The sequence below is a fragment of the Eurosta solidaginis genome, unplaced genomic scaffold (genome assembly GCF_040869045.1).
Source record: "Eurosta solidaginis isolate ZX-2024a unplaced genomic scaffold, ASM4086904v1 ctg00001109.1, whole genome shotgun sequence".
Lineage (NCBI taxonomy): Eukaryota > Metazoa > Arthropoda > Insecta > Diptera > Tephritidae > Eurosta > Eurosta solidaginis.
In genome coordinates this window covers 494,775-502,759 of record NW_027136941.1, presented here as the reverse complement: position 1 = coordinate 502,759, position 7,985 = coordinate 494,775, and positions in this window count along the sequence as shown.

Sequence of the window (7,985 nt, the reverse complement as noted above, 5' to 3'; positions counted from 1 at the left end):
AACGCATTTGTTTTGGTTACTCGACGTCTCCGTTCTCGTGTAGCCTTCATATTGCGTTTTTTTTTTTAATTTGCTTACCGGGCTAAAGGTTAGCATGTTTAAAATACGTAAGTCGTTTTGTTCATCAAATTTAAGTAGATAACTCATCAGTTGTTTGCATCAGAGCGACAATTTTTGAGATAGTTATTAAAACTGTTTAAAGGTTGTCAAACGTTGTTCCTCGTTGTATATCCTTTAATTCTAGAGTTAAGTTGATAAATAACGTGTACGTATTTGTTTAACGTATTTGTTTTGGTTACTCGACGTCTCCGTTCTCGTGTAGCCTACATATTGCGTTTTTTTTTTAATTTGCTTACCGGGCTAAAGGTTAGCATGTTTAAAATACGTAAGTCGTTTTGTTCATCAAATTTAAGTAGATAACTCATCAGTTGTTTGCATCAGACCGACAATTTTTGAGATAGTTATTAAAACTGTTTAAAGGTTGTCAAACGTTGTTTCTCGTTGTATATCCTTTAATTCTAGAGTTAAATTGATAAATAACGTGTACGAATTTGTTTAACGCATTTGTTTTGGTTACTCGACGTCTCCGTTCTCGTGTAGCCTACATATTGCGTTTTTTTTTTTATTTGCTTACCGGGCTAAAGGTTAGCATGTTTAAAATACGTAAGTCGTTTTGTTCAACAAATTTAAGTAGATAACTCATCAGTTGTTTGCATCAGAGCGACAATTTTTGGGATAGTTATTAAAACTGTTTAAAGGTTGTCAAACGTTGTTTCTCGTTGTATATCCTTTAATTCTAGAGTTAAATTGATAAATAACGTGTACGAATTTGTTTAACGCATTTGTTTTGGTTACTCGACGTCTCCGTTCTCGTGTAGCCTTCATATTGCGTTTTTTTTTTAATTTGCTTACCGGGCTAAAGGTTAGCATGTTTAAAATACGTAAGTCGTTTTGTTCATCAAATTTAAGTAGATAACTCATCAGTTGTTTGCATCAGAGCGACAATTTTTGAGATAGTTATTAAAACTGTTTAAAGGTTGTCAAATGTTGTTCCTCGTTGTATATCCTTTAATTCTAGAGTTAAATTGATAAATAACGTGTACGAATTTGTTTAACGTATTTGTTTTGGTTACTCGACGTCTCCGTTCTCGTGTAGCCTACATATTGCGTTTTTTTTTAATTTGCTTACCGGGCTAAAGGTTAGCATGTTTAAAACACGTAAGTCGTTTTGTTCAACAAATTTAAGTAGATAACTCATCAGTTGTTTGCATCAGAGCGACAATTTTTGAGATAGTTATTAAAACTGTTTAAAGGTTGTCAAACGTTGTTTCTCGTTGTATATCCTTTAATTCTAGAGTTAAATTGATAAATAACGTGTACGAATTTGTTTAACGCATTTGTTTTGGTTACTCGACGTCTCCGTTCTCATGTAGCCTACATATTGCGTTTTTTTTTTTATTTGCTTACCGGGCTAAAGGTTAGCATGTTTAAAATACGTAAGTCGCTTTGTTCAACAAATTTAAGTAGATAACTCATCAGTTGTTTGCATCAGAGCGACAATTTTTGAGATAGTTATTAAAACTGTTTAAAGGTTGTCAAACGTTGTTTCTCGTTGTATATCCTTTAATTCTAGAGTTAAATTGATAAATAACGTGTACGAATTTGTTTTGGTTACTCGACGTCTCCGTTCTCGTGTAGCCTACATATTGCGTTTTTTTTTAATTTGCTTACCGGGCTAAAGGTTAGCATGTTTAAAATACGTAAGTTGTTTTGTTCATCAAATTTGAGTAGATAACTCATCAGTTGTTTGCATCAGAGCGACAATTTTTGAGATAGTTATTAAAACTGTTTAAAGGTTGTCAAACGTTGTTTCTCGTTGTATATCCTTTAATTCTAGAGTTAAATTGATAAATAACGTGTACGAATTTGTTTAACGCATTTGTTTTGGTTACTCGACGTCTCCGTTCTCGTGTAGCCTACATATTGCGTTTTTTTTTTTAATTTGCTTACCGGGCTAAAGGTTAGCATGTTTAAAATACGTAAGTCGTTTTGTTCATCAAATTTAAGTAGATAACTCATCAGTTGTTTGCATCAGAGCGACAATTTTTGAGATAGTTATTAAAACTGTTTAAAGGTTGTCAAACGTTGTTACTCGACGTCTCCGTTCTCGTGTAGCCTACATATTGCGTTTTTTTTTTTAATTTGCTTACCGGGCTAAAGGTTAGCATGTTTAAAATACGTAAGTCGTTTTGTTCATCAAATTTAAGTAGATAACTCATCAGTTGTTTGCATCAGAGCGACAATTTTTGAGATAGTTATTAAAACTGTTTAAAGGTTGTCAAACGTTGTTCCTCGTTGTATATCCTTTAATTCTAGAGTTAAATTGATAAATAACGCGTACGAATTTGTTTAACGTATTTGTTTTGGTTACTCGACGTCTCCGTTCTCGTGTAGCCTACATATTGGGTTTTTTTTTTAATTTGCTTACCGGGCTAAAGGTTAGCATGCTTAAAATACGTAAGTCGTTTTGTTCAACAAATTTAAGTAGATAACTCATCAGTTGTTTGCATCAGAGCGATAATTGTTGAGATAGTTATTAAAACTGTTTAAAGGTTGTCAAACGTTGTTTCTCGTTGTATATCCTTTAATTCTAGAGTTAAATTGATAAATAACGTGTACGAATTTGTTTAACGCATTTGTTTTGGTTACTCGACGTCTCCGTTCTCGTGTAGCCTACATATTACGTTTTTTTTTTAATTTGCTTACCGGGCTAAAGGTTAGCATGCTTAAAATACGTAAGTCGTTTTGTTCAACAAATTTAAGTAGATAACTCATCAGTTGTTTGCATCAGAGCGATAATTTTTGAGATAGTTACTAAAACTGTTTAAAGGTTGTCAAACGTTGTTCCTCGTTGTATATCCTTTAATTCTAGAGTTAAATTGATAAATAACGTGTACGAATTTGTTTAACGCATTTGTTTTGGTTACTCGACGTCTCCGTTCTCGTGTAGCCTACATATTGCGTTTTCTTTTAATGTGCTTACCGGGCTAAAGGTTAGCATGTTTAAAATACGTAAGTCGTTTTGTTCATCAAATTTAAGTAGATAACTCATCAGTTGTTTGCATCTGAGCGACAATTTTTGAGATAGTTATTAAAACTGTTTAAAGGTTGTTAAACGTTGTTTCTCGTTGTATATCCTTTAATTCTAGAGTTAAATTGATAAATAACGTGTACGAATTTGTTTAACGCATTTGTTTTGGTTACTCGACGTCTCCGTTCTCGTGTAGCCTACATATTGCGTTTTTTTTTAATTTGCTTACCGGGCTAAAGGTTGGCATGTTTAAAATACATAAGTCATTTTGTTCATCAAATTTAAGTAGATAACTCATCAGTTGTTTGCATCAGAGCGACAATTTTTGAGATAGTTATTAAAACTGTTTAAAGGTTGTCAAACGTTGTTTCTCGTTGTATATCCTTTAATTCTAGAGTTAAATTGATAAATAACGTGTACGAATTTGTTTAACGCATCTGTTTTGGTTACTCGACGTCTCCGTTCTCGTGTAGCCTACATATTGCGTTTTTTTTTTTAATTTGCTTACCGGGCTAAAGGTTAGCATGCTTAAAATACGTAAGTCGTTTTGTTCAACAAATTTAAGTAGATAACTCATCAGTTGTTTGCATCAGAGCGACAATTTTTGCGATAGTTATTAAAACTGTTTAAAGGTTGTCAAACGTTGTTTCTCGTTGTATATCCTTTAATTCTAGAGTTAAATTGATAAATAACATGTACGAATTTGTTTAACGCATTTGTTTTGGTTACTCGACGTCTCCGTTCTCGTGTAGCCTACATATTGCGTTTTTTTTTATTTGCTTACCGGGCTAAATGTTAGCATGTTTAAAATACGTAAGTCGTTTTGTTCAACAAATTTAAGTAGATAACTCATCAGTTGTTTGCATCAGAGCGACAATTTTTGGGATAGTTATTAAAACTGTTTAAAGGTTGTAAAACGTTGTTTCTCGTTGTATATCCTTTAATTCTAGAGTTAAATTGATAAATAACGTGTACGAATTTGTTTAACGCATTTGTTTTGGTTACTCGACGTCTCCGTTCTCGTGTAGCCTACATATTGCGTTTTTTTTTTTAATTTGCTTACCGGGCTAAAGGTTAGCATGTTTAAAATACGTAAGTCGTTTTGTTCATCAAATTTGAGTAGATAACTCTTCAGTTATTTGCATCAGAGCGACAATTTTTGAGATAGTTATTAAAACTGTTTAAAGGTTGTCAAACGTTGTTTCTCGTTGTATATCCTTTAATTCTAGAGTTAAATTGATAAATAACGTGTACGAATTTGTTTAACGCATTTGTTTTGGTTACTCGACGTCTCCGTTCTCGTGTAGCCTACATATTGCGTTTTTTTTTTAATTTGCTTACCGGGCTAAAGGTTAGCATGTTTAAAATACGTAAGTCGTTTTGTTCATCAAATTTAAGTAGATAACTCATCAGTTGTTTGCATCAGAGCGACAATTTTTGAGATAGTTATTAAAACTGTTTAAAGGTTGTCAAACGTTGTTTCTCGTTGTATATCCTTTAATTCTAGAGTTAAATTGATAAATAACGTGTACGAATTTGTCTAACGCATTTGTTTTGGTTACTCGACGTCTCCGTTCTCGTGTAGCCTACATATTGCGTTTTTTTTTTTAATTTGCTTACCGGGCTAAAGGTTAGCATGTTTAAAATACGTAAGTCGTTTTGTTCATCAAATTTAAGTAGATAACTCATCAGTTGTTTGCATCAGAGCGACAATTTTTGAGATAGTTATTAAAACTGTTTAAAGGTTGTCAAACGTTGTTTCTCGTTGTATATCCTTTAATTCTAGAGTTAAATTGATAAATAACGTGTACGAATTTGTTTAACGCATTTGTTTTGGTTACTCGACGTCTCCGTTCTCGTGTAGCCTACATATTGCGTTTTTTTTTTTAATTTGCTTACCGGGCTAAAGGTTAGCACGTTTAAAATGCGTAAGTCGTTTTGTTCATCAAATTTAAGTAGATAACTCATCAGTTGTTTGCATCAGAGCGACAATTTTTGAGATAGTTATTAAAACTGTTTAAAGGTTGTCAAACGTTGTTTCTCGTTGTATATCCTTTAATTCTAGAGTTAAATTGATAAATAACGTGTACGAATTTGTTTAACGCATTTGTTTTGGTTACTCGACGTCTCCGTTCTCGTGTAGCCTACATATTGCGTTTTTTTTTTTATTTGCTTACCGGGCTAAAGGTTAGCATGTTTAAAATACGTAAGTCGTTTTGTTCAACAAATTTAAGTAGATAACTCATCAGTTGTTTGCATCAGAGCGACAATTTTTGGGATAGTTATTAAAACTGTTTAAAGGTTGTCAAACGTTGTTTCTCGTTGTATATCCTTTAATTCTAGAGTTAAATTGATAAATAACGTGTACGAATTTGTTTAACGCATTTGTTTTGGTTACTCGACGTCTCCGTTCTCGTGTAGTCTACATATTGCGTTTTTTTTTTAATTTGCTTACCGGGCTAAAGGTTAGCATGTTTAAAATACGTAAGTCGTTTTGTTCATCAAATTTGAGTAGATAACTCATCAGTTATTTGCATCAGAGCGACAATTTTTGAGATAGTTATTAAAACTGTTTAAAGGTTGTCAAACGTTGTTTCTCGTTGTATATCCTTTAATTCTAGAGTTAAATTGATAAATAACGTGTACGAATTTGTCTAACGCATTTGTTTTGGTTACTCGACGTCTCCGTTCTCGTGTAGCCTACATATTGCGTTTTTTTTTTTAATTTGCTTACCGGGCTAAAGGTTAGCATGTTTAAAATACGTAAGTCGTTTTGTTCATCAAATTTAAGTAGATAACTCATCAGTTGTTTGCATCAGAGCGACAATTTTTGAGATAGTTATTAAAACTGTTTAAAGGTTGTCAAACGTTGTTTCTCGTTGTATATCCTTTAATTCTAGAGTTAAATTGATAAATAACGTGTACGAATTTGTTTAACGCATTTGTTTTGGTTACTCGACGTCTCCGTTCTCGTGTAGCCTACATATTGCGTTTTTTTTTTTAATTTGCTTACCGGGCTAAAGGTTAGCACGTTTAAAATGCGTAAGTCGTTTTGTTCATCAAATTTAAGTAGATAACTCATCAGTTGTTTGCATCAGAGCGACAATTTTTGAGATAGTTATTAAAACTGTTTAAAGGTTGTCAAACGTTGTTTCTCGTTGTATATCCTTTAATTCTAGAGTTAAATTGATAAATAACGTGTACGAATTTGTTTAACGCATTTGTTTTGGTTACTCGACGTCTCCGTTCTCGTGTAGCCTACATATTGCGTTTTTTTTTTTATTTGCTTACCGGGCTAAAGGTTAGCATGTTTAAAATACGTAAGTCGTTTTGTTCAACAAATTTAAGTAGATAACTCATCAGTTGTTTGCATCAGAGCGACAATTTTTGGGATAGTTATTAAAACTGTTTAAAGGTTGTCAAACGTTGTTTCTCGTTGTATATCCTTTAATTCTAGAGTTAAATTGATAAATAACGTGTACGAATTTGTTTAACGCATTTGTTTTGGTTACTCGACGTCTCCGTTCTCGTGTAGCCTTCATATTGCGTTTTTTTTTTTAATTTGCTTACCGGGCTAAAGGTTAGCATGTTTAAAATACGTAAGTCGTTTTGTTTATCAAATTTAAGTAGATAACTCATCAGTTGTTTGCATCAGAGCGACAATTTTTGAGATAGTTATTAAAACTGTTTAAAGGTTGTCAAACGTTGTTCCTCGTTGTATATCCTTTAATTCTAGAGTTAAATTGATAAATACCGTGTACGAATTTGTTTAACGTATTTGTTTTGGTTACTCGACGTCTCCGTTCTCGTGTAGCCTACATATTGCGTTTTTTTTTTAATTTGCTTACCGGGCTAAAGGTTAGCATGTTTAAAATAAGTAAGTCGTTTTGTTCATCAAATTTAAGTAGATAACTCATCAGTTGTTTGCATCAGAGCGACAATTTTTGAGATAGTTATTAAAACTGTTTAAAGGTTGTCAAACGTTGTTTCTCGTTGTAGATCCTTTAATTCTAGAGTTAAATTGATAAATAACGTGTACGAATTTGTTTAACGCATTTGTTTTGGTTACTCGACGTCTCCGTTCTCGTGTAGCCTACATATTGCGTTTTTTTTTTATTTGCTTCCCGGGCTAAAGGTTAGCATGTTTAAAATACGTAAGTCGTTTTGTTCAACAAATTTAAGTAGATAACTCATCAGTTGTTTGCATCAGAGCGACAATTTTTGGGATAGTTATTAAAACTGTTTAAAGGTTGTCAAACGTTGTTTCTCGTTGTATATCCTTTAATTCTAGAGTTAAATTGATAAATAACGTGTACGAATTTGTTTTAACGCATTTGCTTTGGTTACTCGACGTCTCCGTTCTCGTGTAGCCTTCATATTGCGTTTTTTTTTTTAATTTGCTTACCGGGCTAAAGGTTAGCATGTTTAAAATACGTAAGTCGTTTTGTTCATCAAATTTAAGTAGATAACTCATCAGTTGTTTGCATCAGAGCGACAATTTTTGAGATAGTTATTAAAACTGTTTAAAGGTTGTCAAACGTTGTTCCTCGTTGTATATCCTTTAATTCTAGAGTTAAATTGATAAATAACGTGTACGAATTTGTTTAACGTATTTGTTTTGGTTACTCGACGTCTCCGTTCTCGTGTAGCCTACATATTGCGTTTTTTTTTTTAATTTGCTTACCGGGCTAAAGGTTAGCATGTTTAAAATACGTAAGTCGTTTTGTTCATCAAATTTAAGTAGATAACTCATCAGTTGTTTGCATCAGAGCGACAATTTTTGAGATAGTTATTAAAACTTTTTAAAGGTTGTCAAACGTTGTTTCTCGTTGTATATCCTTTAATTCTAGAGTTAAATTGATAAATAACGTGTACGAATTTGTTTAACGCATTT